This window comes from Mustela nigripes, chromosome 1 (assembly GCF_022355385.1).
Source record: "Mustela nigripes isolate SB6536 chromosome 1, MUSNIG.SB6536, whole genome shotgun sequence".
NCBI classification, from domain to species: Eukaryota; Metazoa; Chordata; class Mammalia; order Carnivora; family Mustelidae; genus Mustela; species Mustela nigripes.
Genome location: NC_081557.1, coordinates 19582902 through 19601979, shown reverse-complemented (window position 1 = coordinate 19601979; position 19078 = coordinate 19582902). Strand labels below are relative to the sequence as shown.

Sequence of the window (19078 nt, the reverse complement as noted above, 5' to 3'; positions counted from 1 at the left end):
GCAGTGTTCCAAGCAGTCTCCACCCATGAGAGTCAGCGATGGAGGTCAAGTGCCTTCCCTATGCCTATTTAGAACTTTTGCTCTGAATTCTCGACAGTAATGTATTCCCAAGGCATCTAATCTTGGTGTCATGACTGTCACAGAACCTGGATACTCAGCGCAGTTCGGTGTTGACTCCCAGATTGTCCTCTGCTTCGATGGCTGTCAGTGTATACTGAACTTGACTGACTCACTCCTCCTCCTCCTCCAACCAAGCTGGTTCTCTGGGCTTGGCAGGAGTTCTGGCTGAGACCTCTCCTTACTCCATATTCTCTTCATTAGTAATGAGGCGTTGTTCCTTAATTACTAGGTGCTGGATACCAGAATTGATTTCCTTTGTTTCAATGAATTTAGCAAAGAGTTCAAGAATACTTCTTGCGCTTGACACAAACTGACAGATTTTTCATTTCCAGAACGCAAAGATCACCAAAGGCGAAGGGATGCCTAGAACATCAACAGGTGTGAAATTCACCTTCATCATTGAAGCGTTCAGACCCTTTGATACACGACCCCTGGACACTCTGCTGCCTCATTTGAAATGAAAAACCAGTTAGAATGTGGGAGAAATACATGCTCCAGGTAACTCAATATTCTAATAGATGAAAATGAATGAAATTAGGATATTAAATCACTAATAGCTCTCGCTGTGAAAAACCATTCCAACATAGATTAGTCTAAATTTCCTACCTCAGGGTGTCCCACCTCTTGAACATAACTGAGTCCTTAATGATTCAGAGTTTCAAAGCCTCAGGGTCCTAATCCTGAGAAGAAGAGACTGGGGAAAGTTTACTGATGTTTGTTGGCTGGCTATAAGATCTATTAAGAAATTGTCTTTTTTTTTTTTTATTAAATCCAAGAGTTTTTTCTTTCCTTTCCTTTTCTTTTCTTTTTTCTCTTACTTTTCTTTTCTTTTCTTTTTTTCTTTTCTTCTCTTTTTGCATGAAAGCCCAAAAGTTAAGGAAGGTAGAAGCTGGCTGGAATGTCATTTAATGGACAAGCTCTTTCTCTACGTCTTGGAGAGCTTATGTCTGAGGGCAGAATACATGTGAAGTCCCGGTGATCTGTGTTGGCCATTCCAGCATAAACAGCCTGGGTTTGCAATAGTCGGAATCATCTAAACCACCCCTGGCAAAAACGTGGATCCTGGCAAGTCACCCAACCTCTGTGAGCCTCGGTTTTCTCTCCTGTAAAATGGTCAGGGTAATCAGGCAAGGTGTGGTATTTAACCTAAGTGAGGAATGTGGATTATTATTGCCCTGAAAAACTTAGAGAGAGACATTAGAGACATTGTTATTTAATAGCATGTTGAAATTTATTTTTTTTAAATCAGGATTGTTAGATTTTCCAAGATCAACTGAATATATTTCTTATATACATTTTAGACAACACAGAAAATTAGAAATAAGAAAAAACAATCATGCAAAAGTCTCCCACTCAAAAACAGTTTCTTTTTAGTTTATTTCCAGCTAGTCATTTTTGGGGCAACTTTTTTTTAATATAGTTGCAAAAAATACCAAACATAAAATTTACCACTTTCACCATTTTTAAGTGTACAGTTCAGTGACATTAAGGACACTTTTTATTGTTGGGCAGTCTTCACTACTGTCCATCTTCAGAACTTCTTCATCATTCCAAACTGAAACTCTGTCCCTGTTAACCAATGATTCTCTGTTTCCCTTTCCCCCATCCTTGGTAACCATTATTCTATTTTCTGTCTCTATGAACTTGACTAGTCTACATTCCTCCTACCAATAGGATCATTTCTAGTTATTTTTATAAATGGGTCTTCTTAAAAAATACCAACATAGCCTAATGAATAGGGAATTCAGCATCTTGGTTTCTTCACATTGTCAGCTACATCTAAAATATTACAAGCATTTTTTTTTAAATTTTGCTGCATCCTCTGTATAAATGTCTTTGCAATGGCTGAGTGTTACTGGGTTGAGTGGATGTATCACTCATTCTTAATCTTCCCTAGTTTGCTGTGTTAGAGAAACACTGTGTTATGAAAACAGTTCTGTGTAGAACTTTTATCCTATTGAGGCTCACTTTCTTTGGGCAGATTCTAGAGAGGAATGACTGGCTTCAAGGAAATAAGGACATTTTCAGGCTCATGATTTGAACCACCAAATGGCTGGGAACAGTGTTTCAGATGGCGCCAATGACAGCTGTGTGATTGATAGCTGTGTGGCTTTCCCCATGGAGGGGTGTGCTGGGAGGTCCTAGTCTCTTCAGACGTTGACAGTTTATGGGGTCCATTCAAGCACTGGCTCTTTGTGGCGGTGAGCAGACAGGGCTAGTTCCAAAATTCCTCTGTAGGAGCAGGTTAGGCACATTGATGTCTTCCTTGGGGGAAACAGGAGTTTTCCTTGAAGCCGCACATGCAGAGCAAGCACACCATTTTCCCTTTATATTATGTGTTTATTTGGGGGGCAGCGTCGAGGTTCACTGATGGAGGTCATGGAGAATCTATGGAAAGGCATCCCCCATCCCAAAATTTATATTATGTGTTTATTTGGGGGGCAGCGTCGAGGTTCACTGATGGAGGTCATGGAGAATCTATGGAAAGGCATCCCCCATCCCAAAACTTTGGTTCCTCTGCCAAAAAAGGTGGACCCTAGTGACCTTTTGAAGCTCTCCCAAATCTGTATTTTTGTTCCCTGGGATCCACTATGATGCAGGCCCCTGGCGGGACTGGCCAACTTTAACCTTCTCAAGTCAGCTTGGCTGCTCCTCTTTGGTTTGGTCCCAAGTGTCAAGGAGAGGTGGACGCACCCTCTCCCTTCCCAGGAAAGCTCATGTCGCAACAAGCACTCGTGTGCTTCTCTCCCCGTGGCTTTCTCGGTAGCCCAATCTGATGACACTACTCCCACCGCCCTCCGCTGCTCTCCAAGAAGACGTCACAACCTCTAGAGATCCCAATCAGCCTGCGTTCTCCCTGTGGCACTGTGTGCTTTGGCTGCCCCACCAGAAAGCTGGGCCTATTTTTACCTATCATTTTGATATTATCTCGGGGCGTAATTGGAAGCGAGCTCTCAGTGTGGAAATTCTTACTCAGAACACAAAGGATTGAAGAGAGTTGGAGGCTGAACTCCGGAAGGACTCTTGCCCAAGGCCTCTTGGCAGGGTTGGCTCTGGTTTCTTGGAGCAGGGGGGATGGCCAACAGATGAGTGTTGCCCTGGGAGTGATTTTGTGCTTTTTTAGTAGCTGTGGGCCATGGTGAACACCAACCATTCCTGCCTTCTATGCATTGTTTAGTGAACTGCCCTTGGTTTAATTTCAGTGGCAATGTAATCAGCATTGCTGGTTTTTCTTGTCCCTATGGGAATGCTGGTCTGCATCTCACTGTTTGCCTTGAGATATGGTCTGGGGTCCTTTAAGCTGCCACATGTCCCTCTGAGTGATGTCATTCAGATTTCAATCAGATTCCAAATCAACGGTCTCGGCCTTGAGAGCTACCTGTGTGTGGGAGGTCCTGTCCTTGGTGCCCACGCCAAAAATATCAGCTGAAAAGTGTCTGCAAAGGACATCATTTCAATGATCCATGACATTTGTCTCTTTTTTGAGTTTTTCCTTGCACAGGTCATGCAATGGTTGTTTTAAAATCAAGCCCCTTTCCCCGCCTCTCCTAATTATTATATCTTGTGTGTGGTTGATTCTAACATAATAGCAAACAATGACGGATGTTCGCTAGACAAACTCATGATTTTAGGAAGACACGAAAAGGCTTACAATAATTTCTGTGAAATCCACATTTGATCATTCTCCTTTCTCAACTGAGAGGTAAGTTCTTACAGTGCTCAGTAAAAATAAATAAATAAATAAATAAATACATAAAGTTTTTCTTTTCTTTTTCTTTACATCTTAACTATTTTTAACTACTTATTATGGAACTAAAACATTTAAGTTGGCCAAATAACTTACATACCTAGATATCCATCTCTAAACCTCCTTAATGATCAACCTTTGGCCAATTCTGCCTCTTCTGATCCCCAGCCACTTGCTGCCTCCAGATTTCCTTTGAAGCAATCTTAGACAGCCTGTCATTTCACACCTACGTTTTGTACTACGCATCTCTAGAAGATAAGCGTTCCCTTGAAAAGCCTATACCTACTTTTAAAATGAAGAAACTTTCGGGACATTTTCAGAGAGGACTTAGAAAGTGATGAAACTATTTCTCCTTCATTAAAAATTTGTTAAACTAATACACGTTAATTGTTACCAGTACAGGCGTGTTAGCAGTAAGAATGGCAACAGGTAAAATTAAAGAGAGGCCATTCCAAAGGATATGTCGAAATTTTTAGTCACTGGTTGAAATCAAGACTTTAATTCTGCAGAACCCAGTTATTAGCATGGTTCAGAATTATAGATGTTGACTAGAGTTCCCCAGAGGTAAGCTCAGACCCAACTGATGGACTTTTCCATTTGCTCAGCTATGTGGGGTGGTCATGTTAGCTCTGTCCAGGTGTCTCCAAGAAGTTTTGACTGCATACTTTGATCGGGAAACAATTAAGCATGTATCCACAATAGAAATTATTTATTTAAAAAGTGTATATATACACAATAATGGTGACTAAGTATGTCAGAAAACACATATCAAATAGAAACTAGAGGATAAAATGATAAGTAAGAATGTGTGGCAGTTCTAATATTTTCTTGCTGCCTTCAATGGGTCCCCTTGTAAGTGCCCCAAAACTGGAGAAGGTGGGAGACAAAATGCATCACGGTGAGGTGTCAGTCGTGAGCCTGGGCTCAAATCCCAGTGCTGCCCCTCCTTAGCTCTGTGACCTTGTACACATCACTTAGCTTTTCTAAATCTATTTTGTCATTCATCATGGGAGAACATTCATGCCTTTTGGGGTATTGTAAGGGTTGATCCTTACACAGTGCTTGGTACATGGTAAGTACTCAATACATTCTAGCCAATAATGACGCTGCTCGTGAGAATGAGTTCCTAGAGGGTTGGGCTGGGCTCCTCGTTTTTACGGAGTACCCAACATGAGGCACATGCTTATTGGCCCTGACCCCCGGGTTTGGTGTGCTGACGGCGATGTGGGTGATGCTACGGGATAGTTACGGGGGGTCATATTGGGTGTGATCAATAAAGCGGCGTACATGTCTTCACTCATTCAGATTTATTTGAACTGATGGTGACGGTGACAGGATGATGACACTTACAAGGAGGATCACATTGAGGGGGGCGGTGACTATGACCCAAAGGGGAAGCTCTTTTGCAGTCCCTGCTGGAACTGCACCATCAGTGTCTGCCCTTGTCTCTCCTAAGAATGTACCCACCCAACAAATACACTGACTAGCTTGTTTCACTGTCTCCCTGCCTGGCCTCTTTGCCTTGTTGACCTGTTTTGCTGCTGTGCCGTCCTGTCGGGCTCCCGTGCCTCTGTCTCTCTGTAAGTCTGCTGCTCTCCTTGCCTGCACAAAGGCCCAGGAGATGAACCAGCCCTCTGTTCCCCGCAGGGCCATATTATTTGCCAGTGGCTATTTGGTTCTCATGTTAAGGAACCTGCTTCTTTGTCCCTGAGGATAGGTGGTGCTAGAAACCTAGAGTGTGGCCCTTTGTGGCCTTCTTCAAGAGGTGGCCCACGTCTTTTCAGGTGTGAGAGAGGCCAGACATAGTAGAGAGCAAACTCATGTGCTTGTACAAATCTGGAACAAAGGCCCAAAGCTGGTCAGGTGGGGCCCCTGGAAAGTTCTGGTCTGGGAAATCCACAAAGCAGCTCTGTGCCTCTGCTTCCCAAGTGACAGGAGAAGCCTCCTAGAAGGGCCAAATCCCCACTGGCATGAGATCTCAAGAGAGGTGTCGAGGAAGGACTCCCTCCTTTCCAAAATCAGGACAAAGGAAGGTTAGCGTTGCATCCAACAGTACCAATAAGTAAGGGTGAATTAAAACAAGAACTTGCCTTAGGCTCTTTTTCTGGGGGCTTGTGCATGTGTTTTGTTTTGTTTTTTTTTCCATGAACCTTATTTGCTGGGTTTCTGGGAAATATGTTTCACCCTCTCTGGGATGGTTCAGATTTCATGCAATTAAGAATTTCGAGAGTCTCAGGTTGACATTTCCTCAGGAGCACCCCTAACTCTTTCGATCTAGATACTGACTTGGGAATTAATCTCCTTAGGGAATTCCAAATATGGTAGCACCTCATAACTTTCTATTTTTAATCCTTTTTTTTAAAAGATTTTATTTATTTATTTGACAGACAGAGATCACAAGTAGACAGAGAGGCAGGCAGAAAGAGAGGAGGAAGCAGGCCCCCATCAAGCAGAGAGCCCAATGACCCTGAGATCATGACCTGAACTGAAGGCAGAGCCTTTAACCCACTGAGCTACCCAGGTGCCCCTTTTAATCCTTTTCTATAGACCTCATGGTATATACCTTGAATATTCTGAAAATGGGTGCTGACACCTAAGAATATACATTTATCTCCTCATACTAATTCTTTAACTGGGATGTTGCTCATGTCTCAAAATGACTAGGGTATGGAATATGGAATTCTGTAGAGGAAGATCATGTGCTCTTAAAATACTAGCTCTGAGGGATTGTTCTTTAATATAAATATTCTAATGACTTGAAAAAATTTATCAGTTCTATACTTAATTTTAAATATTCCTGGGGTTAAATAACCAGCCAGTCATGCTATTCTAAACAGTTTGGAATTGCCTTCCCAACCACATTTTTGGGGTTTTCTTTGGCAGAGAGACCCCAGGCCAGAGAAGAGGAATGGATTTTGATTCATGACTCTGATGGGGTAGACTGCATCCTTTTTATGGTCACTCCAACAGGGACTGGTCATGGGACAGATTCCTAAAGCAGAGGTTAAAATGAAAACCAGGCTGTTGTGTGGTCGGAGATATAGAGCTTGTATCCAAACTTAGTGAGATTGTTTTGGTGAACTGTGGCAGACCTACCTGTCACATATGTCATCTCTCTTTTTCAACTCCCACCCCTGATGACAGGATAGGAATACAAGAGAAGAGATAAGTCCATCCACTGACAAATAGGTGCACAAATATGGTATATCCATGCAATGGAATATTATTCAGCTATGAACAGGAATGAAGCGCTGATACATGTTACAATGTGGATAAATCTTGAAATGTTATGGGAAGTCAAAGAGGACAGCCACAAAAGATCACATATTGTATGATTCTGTCTATTGGAAACATCCAAAATGGGCAAATCTATAAAAGCAGAAAGCAGGTTGGTGATTTTCAGAAGGTGAGAGGAAGAAGGACCAGGGAATGACTGCTTACTACATATGGGGTTTCCTTTTGGGGCGATGACAATGTTTGGAACTAGAGAGAGGTGGTGGTTACACAGCAATGTGAATGTACTCATTGCCATTGTGTTCTGTACCTCAGAATGGTTAAAATGATTTTTATGTTGTGAATTATACCTTGGCAAAGAAAAGAGAAGAATAAGACAAGGAGAAAGGCAGAAGAGAGGTCATTGGAGACATATCAATACCTTTTGGAATATGGGAAACATTTGGAGACAGGGTGATTGATTTACCAGAATGGAGAGAGCAATGAGATAGGGACTAAGGCAGGGGGATGGGGATTAGTATCTGTGAGAAACAAGCCACATTACTGGTCAGAACCATAGGAAGGTGAGGCTTGGAGATACCAGGTGCTACAGGTGGTAGCAATAAAGGGGGGATTTCTTGAAATTCCAAATATAGAGAACTTAGTTGCTAAGTCTTTATTTTTCCTCATGCTAAGCAACCAGGAGACTCTTTCCTGCCCCTTCCTCTGAGCTGGGGAGACCTAGAGACAGCCAAGTTCAGGGTGGAATCCCATTTTGAAAATAAGGGAGAAATACAGGTCTACAGCTGAGACCCTGGCTCTCTTCAGAATGCTCACAGCCAGGCCTGGGTCAGCCCCTTTCTCAGATCATCCTGTCCTATGCAGAAGACTGGAATATTCCTTTCTGGAGAAACTGACTAGTCCAAAAGAAAATACCCATTTTCTTAGTAAGATCTTTACTTTTGGGAGTTCCCCAGGAAAAAGGCAGCTCACTACCTCATCAGCTTCTGGGGATGCCCACTGGTCAGGGTTCACCCTGAATGCATACCTTCTAATCTATTATATGGTACTTTAGTCTTAATTATGGAAAGACAGGATCACTTAAAATTTATTTATTTTAGAGGGAGAGAGAGAGAGTGCACACTTGCACGAGTGGTGTAAGGGGCAGAGGGAGAAAATCTCTGGAAGACTCCCCACTGAGAATGGAGTCCTATACAGGGCTGATCTCACATGAGATCATGACCTGAGCCAAAACCGAGAGTCAGATGCTAAATAGACTGAGCCATTGAGGCGCCCCAAGACAGGCTCACTTTTGTAGAAACTTCCAGTGTGAAAAAGAAATAAAATAAAGAGGGGGGGGAAAACTTGATGGTGTAAAGAGAAAAGAAATCTGGCAGGGAAAGAAAGTAAGTTAAAAAACAGAAACCTTTATATAATTATTACTCTTTGGAGAGATAAAGAAATATATTGCATCCCTGAAACAAGTACAAGTTCCTGTGGAGACAGATTAATTAGAGAAGAGAAAAGAGCTCCTATAAATTTAAAAAGTGAACAACAAAATAAAAGTAAAAAGTTGGGCAGAAGGTTTGAGTATTATTTTGAAAGAATATAATACTTTAGATTTCAAAAACAATGCAGAATCAACTCAGGAGGTGGTATGTGACCAAAAGAAATTTCAGGAGACAGAGGAAAGGGAGGGGGAAATATTCTAAGAAAAATTTCTACAACAAAAGACCATCGATCTCCAGATTGAAAAGATCCACCTTGTTTTCAGAAAAAAATAGATTAAAAAAAATCTTCATTGAAACCCACCCTTGTGAAATTTTAGGACAAGAAGACCCTAAAAATTTTTTGGGGCGCCTGGGTGGCTCAGTGGGTTAAAGCCTCTGCCTTCGGCTCGGGCCATGATCCCAGGGTCCTGGGATCGAGCCCCGCATCGGGCTCTCTGCTCCGCAGAGAGCCTGCTTCCTCCCCTCTCTCTCTGCCTGCCTCTCTGCCTGCTTGTGATCTCTGTCTGTCAAATAAATAAATAAAATCTTTAAAAAAAAAAAAAAAGAAGACCCTAAAAATTTTCAAAGGGAAAAATAAGTCACATATAAAGGAGTTGGACTCCGAATGACATCAGACTTCTTCCCTAGGACAATATTGGATGCTACAAGAAGAGAAGCAATGCCTTAACATTTCCAAGTAAGAATAATTTTTAACCAGAATTCTATATCCAGTTCAACCAAAATCCTGATGTGAGGGAGGGATGAAAATATTATCTAAAATTTTACCTCCAATGTACCTGATCTCAGAAGATGCTGGAAAATGTACTTCACCAAAACAAGGACCTAAATCAAGAAAGTAGAAGTGGGGTCTGGAAAATAAGGATGCCACCCAGTACAGGGCACAGCTGGTGGTGGGGGGTTCCCAAGAACAGAGCTCTAGAAGGGACAGCACCAGAGGAAGAAACCGAAGGACTATCTGATCAGCTTAAGCATTTGGAAGTAGTTTTCAAAATGTATGTAGCAGATATGTCCCAATAGTTATAAAAAATAGCAGAAGGCACAAAGAAAGTCAAACAAATGAAGAGTAAAGAAGACATGGGGAGATGAAGTGGAGGGAGTTGAGGGAAATTGGAAGGGGAGGTGAACCATGAGACACTATAGACTCTGAAAAACAACCCTAGGGTTTTGAAGGGACAGGGGGTGAGAGGTTGGGGAAACCAGGTGGTGGATATTAGGGCACGGATTGCTTGGAGCACTGGGTGTGGTGCAAAAATAATGAATACTGTTATACTGAAAATAAATAAAAAGTAAATAAAAAAAAGAAGGCAATGCTTAACTCTTGGAAAAACAAAAATAAAAAAGGTCTTCAAGAAAGGAAATGCAATCATGCTTTACTACTTGACTAATTGTTGAATAATATATACATAGCCACTGATTAATCATTTAACCCCAAATCAGGACATTTTGGAGGAAGGGGCAGGGACAGTGTGATATAAGAGAGCCAAATCTAAATCTTCGTTGACAATAATGTCTAAAATTGACATATGAGAGAATAGCAGCATAGGAACATTATTTAAAAATAATGTCCGGGGCGCCCGGGTGGCTCAGAGGGTTAAGCCTCTGCTTTTAGCTCAGGTCGTGGTCTTGGGGTTCTGGTATCGAGCCCCACTTTGGGCTCTCTGCTCGGCGGGGAGCCTGTTCCTCTCTCTCTGCCTGCCTCTCTGCCTACTTGTGATCTCTCTCTCTCTCTGTGTCAAGTAAATAAATAACATCTTAAATAAAAAGAAATATGTCCAAATACCAGAATGCAATACCAGAAGAAAAGCCAAAAGAGGCAAAACTTGCCTCTGCAAACAGGACGTGGGAAGTAAAAGCAGGGGAACAGGGACTTGCTGCTTTGTTGTTGTTATTACTATAAGCCTTTTAGTGCCATTAACCAGGTTTTCAATGATGTTGAAAACTAAAAAAAAAAATATTAGTTAAAAATTAGTTTAAAATATTTACCATTATGGAGGGTGCCCATGGCATGTATGCCAAGACTGTTTAATTGTGGTGACTTTCCTGTATTCATACCCCAAACAAGCACAGATAAAAACTGGTGGCATTTATTGGACATTGACAATAGACCAGACACTCTGCATTGTCTCCATTGATGTTTCCAACAACCCCTTGAAGGAGGCTCTTTTACTCTCTTCTTTCACAGATGGGTAAACCCAGAGACGGAAGTGACTTGCTCATGGTCCCATAGCCGGTAGCTTGTAGGTGTAGAGCTGGGATTCAAACCAAGTCTGGGAGACCCCACAGCCAGTGTGCTCACTATTGTAGTTTTCCTACCTGTCCTCTGCATCTTCATTAAGTACTCATAGTTCCTAATTGCACATGCCCTGTTCTGAGGGCTGTAAGGAGAATTAGTGCAGGCACAGTGTGCTGTGACTCTTGTTGATAGCAAGAGGTCAGGACTAAGGAAAACACACACCCATTGCCCACTGACTCAGTGATGGGACACAGTGAGGGGGTGGTGTGGAGAGCACCTGCGACCCTGTAATTTGGGGGACCTGGATGCTAGAGTAATTTGGGATGGGGTGGGTGCTGGTGGGCATGTACTGGGCAGAAAGAAGGATGTTCTTCTGAATCAAACATATCCTTCATCACTTAATCCATCACCCTGGAAATCTCCTTTCCCCTTCTACAATTTCTCTCCTACACCTGCTTCCCAATTTCTCTTCCTGTTCAAATCTGATGTTCTGTTTCAAGAAGCTGATTTGATTTTTCTCCTGTATAAAATATAAAGGTGGACTTTTTTTTTAAAAATTGGGAAATAGAGAAAAATAAAAATAAATCATTCAAGCACTGTTGGCCACATATCCTCCTTTGTTTCTTTAAAATTCATTTTATTGATTTTTTTTTTTTTATCAAACGAATACGTGTTTCTAGTTCAACCATTCAAATAGTGCCACAGGTTTATAGTAGCTGACTGTAGCCCTTCCTAGCTCAGCAATCCAATATATTCAGTTGCTGCTTCAGGTCCTTACCTCCATCATTCTCAACATGTTTAGATGGGTTTTCTTATTGATTGATTGAGTTTATGGCCATCAAAAATGATGACTTCGGGCGCCTGGGTGGCTCAGTGGTTTGGGCTGCTGCCTTCGGCTCGGGTCATGATCTTAGGGTCCTGGGATCGAGCCCCGCATTGGGCTCCCTGCTCCGCAGGAAGCCTGCTTCCCTCTCTCTCTCTCTATCTCTGCCTGCCTCTCGGCCTACTTGTGATCTCTGTCTGTCAAATAAATAAATAAAATCTTTAAAAAAAAAATGATGACTTCAATCAGTCACTTACAGTACTTTCCTCTCGCCATGCCCCCTCTCTCCATCTATACTCAAAGTCCTGTCCCCGTCCTCCAGGTAGTAATATCAGTGTGTTGAGTAAGTCAAGGTCACTATTTATGTGAAAACTACACAAAGGGTGTTCACAGCTGATATACATACACGTAATGTATTAAGATATAAGATATAAGATACGAGATAATACATACACATAATGTATTAAGAGTAGATATTCTTTCTTTAACTGGTCCTCATCCTCTACCCCTGCCCTCCATGTCACTCCTGCATTCACAATGACCTCATTTTTCCTTTGCTTAGTCTTCCAAGCACCTGTCACCAATTTTTCTCCCAACTCCTTTCTCCAAATTTCAGTAAGATTTTTTTTTCTCTCAATCACATTGTCCCATCAGGTAGTATCTAGCTTTTCTCCAGTTGACTCCTCTCCCAGAACCCTCCACCCTGCTCTGGTGGTCATTCCTGTTGGCTGTTCCACTGTTTTCCTGGGTTTTTGACCTCTCCTCCATCATCCCAGGAATTCTGGTCTCATTTTTTCTGGGTTGGATCAAGTGTGTCCTGGATTCCGTGTCTTTCTGTCTCTTGAGTTTATTTCCTCAATTGGCTCTAATTCACCAACTACGAACATTCTAAGAAATAGCAAAAGATAAATTTTCTGAATTCTGGGCTGAATTTTGTAATCACTGGTCTGGAACCATGGTGGTGTTTCTGTTAGTACACCAGGATTCCCCTTGCACATAAACAGTCCCCCTTCTACTTCCCCAGCTTGTGGTGAACCCATCCCCCAGGACAACACTGTTGAGTGTCCTGGTTTGGCACGAGGCCACTGTCTGTGCCCAGCAAGTGCCAATCAACAGCACTTGTCTTAATAATACCTTAGCCTCAACACCCAAGGTTTAAGTTGTATTAATCACCTAATAAAGAAACCTTCACAAGTGCTAATTACTAGCCTAGTCTTCATATGAGGCCCATTTAAAGAGGTGCCATTTTAGAAGCTGTAGTGCTTATAGTCACTTAACAAACATTTATTAAATGTCTACCATATACCAGACACCATGATAGAGCTTTGACATGAGTTGTATGGTTTAATCCTCATGGCCGTCCTGTGAAGTGGGCATTATTGCCATTTGTAAATGAGGCAACAATTTCAGAGAATAAAGCTTCTCCAGCGATTCATTCAACACATTTACTGAGAATCTACTATGTGCTAGGGGATGGGGATATTGTCGGGGCGGGGAGGGGAGACACACACATCTCTGGCCTCCCTTGAGCCAAGGGAGACAGACATCGAACAAATAATTTTACAAGTAATTTGTTAAATACCTTTGAAAGAAGTGCCATGAGAAAGAAGTATGAGGTGCTATGTCCCATTCTGGGGAGTCAGAGACTGTTTTCTGGAGATGGTATATTAGATCTTTAAGATGAGTGAGAGTGAGCCAGATGAAATGAGGTGTAAGAAAGGGAGAGAGGGAGGGAAGAGCATAAGCAAAGGCTCAGAGGCGAGAAGGGGTTTGCATTAGTGAGGGGCTCATAGGTCAGTGTGATCAGAACAGAGTGGAATGATGTGCCATAAAGCCCAGTGGGGACCAGGTCAAGGAGCAGAGTGTGAAGCTTTTGAGTGCTCTATTAGAAACCTAACAATTATCTTTGAGGATAAGGAGAGGCTTGTCAAAGATGAAGAGGTTTGATCAGTGAATGAATAAATCATCATATTATCAATGAAATGATGAGATTTATTTTATAAAAACTCCTTCGGTGGGCACCTGGGTGGCTCAGTGGGTTAAGCTTCTGCCTTCGGCTCAGGTCATGATCTCAGGGTCTTGGGATCGAGTCCCGCATCAGGCTCTCTGCTGGGCCGGCAGCCTGCTTCTCTCTCTGCCTGCTGCTTTGCCTACTAGTGGTCTCTCTCTCTCTATGTCAAAAAAATAAAATCTTTAAAAATAAATAAATAAACAAATAAATAAAAACTCCTTTGGGTTTTTGTGGGGACACTACATGGGAGGAGGCAAGAGTGGACCTGGGGAGAGCCAAGGGATGGCTGCTCCAGATGTCATAATCCAGGTGGCAGTTGAGGGAGATGGGGACAAGTGGAGGGACTCAGGATGTGTTTGTCAAGAGGCTCGGCCAGCTCTCTTTCTGATCTACCAATGCTGCTTCTTTCTCTGTGCAAGGGTCAGAGGGCACACACACCCTTTCTCTCCCAGTGCGCTGGCTGGGGATGCTAAGTTGTTACCTAATAATTGTGAAGAACCTCTTCCTTGTGCGGTGCGAGCTCCTGAATTATACTGTGTAATATGTCAGTCATTTGGGATATAAAAAGAAAACATAATCATTGCTTTTAAGAGCACAAGCATCCTAATAAGGCTATAGGGATGTAAACAGGGTCTTCAAACAAAATTAAATATGAGGAAGTTAGGGGCGCCCAGCTCAGGTCATGATCTCAGGGTCCTGGGATCGAGACCTGCATTGGGCTCTCTGCTCAGCAGGGAGCCTGCTTTCTCCTCTCTCTCTGCCTGCCTCTCTGCCTACTTGTGATCTCTCTCTGTCAAATAAATAAATAAAATCTTTAAGAAAAAATATGAGGAAGTTAGAGAAGCTCTAGAATCTCACACAGTTCTTAGGGTCACAATCCTAGAGCTACAATTTAAACAATTAAATTTAAACAGTGGACTGTTTAACTCCATTATACCCGGCAGTATCTTTAATGATCCCAGAATTAGGCTGTGTTTTTGTAAACAGACTTAAAATAACACTATTCTTGGACAGCCTGATTCTTAATCTGGGCCAGAAATTGTATTCCTTAGAAACAAGAGTTACACATTTGAAATTCTTTTCTTATTTTTTAGGTCTAATTATTCTCCTAAATTGTTGATCTTCATGGATTTGTTATTGATGCTTTAAAACCTCATTAATAAACTTCTTAGTCGTGGGCCCAGAAGGTACAGAGTCCGAGAATACTACACTGTGACCTAAATTCCATACAACATTCTTAATTTCCATATATAAAAACAATGTCAGAACATGTATATAATTTTGCTTTGAAAATAGGATTCACCTCCTGGGTCAAGGGTCAAGTGTGTAGGAACTAGCTAGTACATTTGACCCTTGAAAAACATGAGTTTAAAAAAAATAGAAAAGAAAAACATGGGTTTGAGTTGCATGGGTCTACTTACATGCAGATGTTTTTTTAATAATACAGTAGGATCCTGTAAATGTATTTCACTTCTTTTTTTGTGTGTGTTTCACTTCTTAATGATGTTTTTAACATCTTTTCTCTAGCTTACTTTATGTAAGAACCAGGATATAATACATATAACATGCAAAATATGTGTTCCTCAACTGTTTATGCTATTAGCAAAGTTCCCAGTCAATAGTAGGCTATTAGTAATATATTTGGGGAAAGAAAAGTTCTATGTAGATTTTTGACCATGTTGGGGGTCAGCAGCCCTAACTCCCATGTTTCTCAAGGGTCAACTGTCACTTGTTTCCAATGGAAACTTTGAATTCAGTTTGAAAAGCGGGGCAGGATCTTATAGATCTCTTGACTTCTAGACGAGAAAGTCTCTTGCAGAAGCCTTGGGAATTCAGACCATGTCTTTGGTGGGGGGCCTTCTGTGATGGGGCAGGGCTGAAAGGAGGAAAAGAAAAAATATTGTTTATGGCAAGGGTTGTAAAAACCCTGTGTTACCTGGCCTAGGCCATAACAAAATAGATTAAAGTACATGAAGTCGAGTGGAAAGCTGGTAAATATTTATTAACATAAAGGATGTGCAAAAACAATTTATAAATCACAAATGATACAAAACTCTTTATTGTAGTTTCCTTATAGCCAACAGATTCCCATGGAATGGTCTTGACTTTGGCCCTGGGCTCATATATCTGGAGTTTCTCCCATCTGCTCTTTCAACTGATGAACGAGTGCAGGTCCAACATGAATGTGGGTTGATGTTTTATGTTAATAGGTGAGAAGAAAGCAAAACCACAAAGCTGGATGTTGGGTCTCCAATCATTTGTTAACGACAAAGACAACTTCTTTCCAGAAGGAGATGATTTTTTTCAAATATCGGAGGAATACTTCGTGTGTGTGTGTGTGTGTGTGCGCGCGCGTGCACGTGCGCTACTCATAACATTTTGGCTATAAACAATTTTTAAAAATTTAATCGACATTATTAACTTTTTCCTAATACTTTCTTTAAAGTCTTGACCAGGGATCTGGAAACAAGGGTCTGTGGGTCAAATCTGACTTTACCACCTCTTCCTGTAAATCAAATTTATTGGAACACTCTGCTCTGTGGTTTTCCATATTGTCGCAGCTGCCTTTGCCTTACAGTGGCCTAAGTAAGTTAGAGAGTGTATGGGCACCAAGCCCCAAATATTTACTGTCTGGCCCTTTACAGAATACCTTTTGCCAAAGCTGGGTTTAGAGAGTCAACAAAACAATAAATCAGGCCTTGATCTGGTGGTGTTTGCTGACTTCTGTAAGATGTCACTACTCCCACGGTGGCCAATTCCCATCTTCCAGGATGCCATCCCTAAACCCAGAGCTGGGAGGAGAGACACAGCAGCATCTCCTTGGACGGTGTTCTCACTATGCAGCCACGGCCTGTGTCAGTCGCCTCCAGAACCCTCCATCACCGGACAACGCGGTAAGATAATTAAGAACTGATGTGTTTTTGGTATTTCCTATCCTTGTTTCTGAATAGAATCTGTTTAGTTATAAATTTATAACCTTTAATTTTTTTAAAGACTTATTATTTATGTATTTGAGAGGAGGGGGAGAGAGAGAGAGAGAGAGAGAATCTCAATCAGACTCTGTGCCAGGCGCCGGAGTCCAACGTGGGGCTCGATCTCCCCACCCTGAGATTGTGACCTGAGCTGAAACCAAGAGTCCAACTCTCAGCCAATTGAGCCACCCAGGCGCCGCTATCCTCTCATTTTTAATATGGTTGTTTTAAGTGGTTTGCAAGATTTTTGAGCATGTAACGATCTGCTGTCATGAGCTGGTTCAAATGCTCTCCCGTGTGCCCAACCCCCCCTGCCCCCCAGCGTGTTTTCCTATCTCTGGGAGAAAGCCCCTTCTTCTCAGCACACCTGGTTCCCAGAGTGTCTGGTGCCCTTGTAATGACCCTCTGGCTCTTCAGGGACCTTTTTTTTTTTTTTTGCTAGTCCTGCCCTCAACAACGCCTTGTTCTCATAGAATCCCCATTTCCTCTCATCGCTTTGGGTGACACATTTAGCTCTGTGGTGAAGACTGACCTCAAGTAGTGCAGGCGGGTGGGCCCCAGAGTGGTGGTGAGAATCAGCAGCCTCTGGAAATGCAGTGAAGCTGGATGGGCCGTGGGCTGTGAGAGAAGAGGAATCCCGGGGGGGACTCCACAGGGTTTGGCCTGAGGAACTGGATGGATGGGACTTCCATTGACCACGGTGGGAAGGGTTGGGGCCAAACCAGGAGTTTGGATGTGGACTTGGTAGTTTTGATGGTTTAGTCGACAAGGTAGAGATGTGGGGTACCCAGCCGCATATATGAATCTGGAATGCAGAGGGAGAGCCTGAGGGTGTTGGCACGAGTTTAGGAATCATCAGCAGATACTCTGCATTTACTGGCGTGAGACTAGATGAACCCATGTGTCGAGGGAGATTAGATGCAGGAGGGAAGTGGTTTGAGGACTGGGCTTTGGGTCTTGATGTGTAGAGGGGAGAACGCAGCCGAGAAGACCCTGTATTTATAAAATGAGAAGGCATGAAGAATCCTTTCTATCAGGGACTCTGCCCAAGGGCTCCTTGGAAATGGTTGAGGTGGGGACTGGAGGAAAAGTCCACTTGACAATGCCCCCGGACCCAGGCCAGTGGCCTCTGCTAGAGTGAGATGTTCTGCGTCCCACCTCTTTCTCAGAGAGGCCGATATCTGACAACATTTTTCCAAGTCAGTTTTATTTATTTATTTATTCCTCTAAGTCAGTTTTTTTTTTTTTTTAAAGATTTTATTCATTTATTTGACAGACAGAGATCACAAGTAGGCAGAGAGGCAGGCAGAGAGAGAGAGGGAAGCAGGCTCCCCGCCGAGCAGAGAGCCCGAACTGGGACTCGATCCCAGGACCCTGAGATCATGACCCGATGAACATGTATGTCCTATGGCTTTCCAGTGTGTCCTACAGTCAACCTAAGAACTGTGGGATGTGGCAGCTGTAGAAATGCTTCTGTAGTTGTCGGGCCAGAAGGACGAGGACCGGCTGAGCGCGGTCTCGTCACTCCCTGAGTAGAGAAGCCCCGGAAGCTGTGTGCAGAGCTCTTTGCACCCTGCCCGGCCCACGGTGGATTAACCATTGTTTTCCCCCTCCTGTCAAGTCCCAGGGCTGCCATTGGTGGCTGTGTGACCTCAGGAAAATTGCTTCACTTCTCTGAGCCTCTATTTCCTCCTTCGTAATGACTCATTATTCCCACCAGAGGGTGTTTGTAAGGATTAAATCATTTAAAATGGAATGAAGCATGTAGTAAACTGTGAAGTTATTTGCAAATAGGAGGCGGAAATGACTCTGTCTGTACTAAGCTCAATTCACACATACTAGATTTTTACCCTTTGCAGCAACCGCGAGGGTTTCTCTACGCAACTCACAGAACAGACCATCTTTGAGACACGAGTATGCCAAACAAGACACGGAAGCACTCACTGTTGTTGTGTCACATGTTTCTTGCTGGCCCCCGAGAGCGACGACGATGAAATGACGGATCAAGCCCATCACATCACCATCACTGACTCCCGAGTTGGAAAGATAAAGCACAGAACAGCATTCTGGGTTCTCACGTCTGCCCACTCTCTTCCCCTCTTGGTCTCCTACCTGTCTCCTTTCTATGCCGGTTGTCAGTTGAAAATGCCTCTGGTCTTCCTCTCCTGCCTTCCGTGAAGTCAATAAAAAGCAAGAGGGGGCATGCAGAGCGAGGACGATCCTGTCCGTGCTGGCCTCAGTTATGGAATCCGTTTAAGCCCAAGTGTGAGGGATGAGCACTGCGTGTTAACACTAATGAGTTGTTGAGCGCTACATCAAACACTAATGGTGTACTGTGTGTTGGCTAATTGAACATCACAAAAAGCTTTAAAAAATCTTAAAACAAGTGTGAGGCGAGTGTATGTTGAGGGGAGGGTGTAGGGAGAGTGAGGGCCAAAATTACTCGC

The 19078-nt window shown here is 42.8% G+C and overlaps 1 long non-coding RNA gene across 1 annotated transcript; it reads left to right on the top strand.

Moving 5' to 3' along the window:
- Positions 1-457: 457 nt before the first annotated feature.
- LOC132010654 (uncharacterized) lies at positions 458-18791 on the top strand. The gene is made up of 3 exons (XR_009402247.1): positions 458-618; positions 16430-16553; positions 18491-18791. It is a non-coding gene; the product is annotated as an uncharacterized LOC132010654 (long non-coding RNA).
- The last annotated feature ends 287 nt before the right edge of the window (positions 18792-19078 follow it).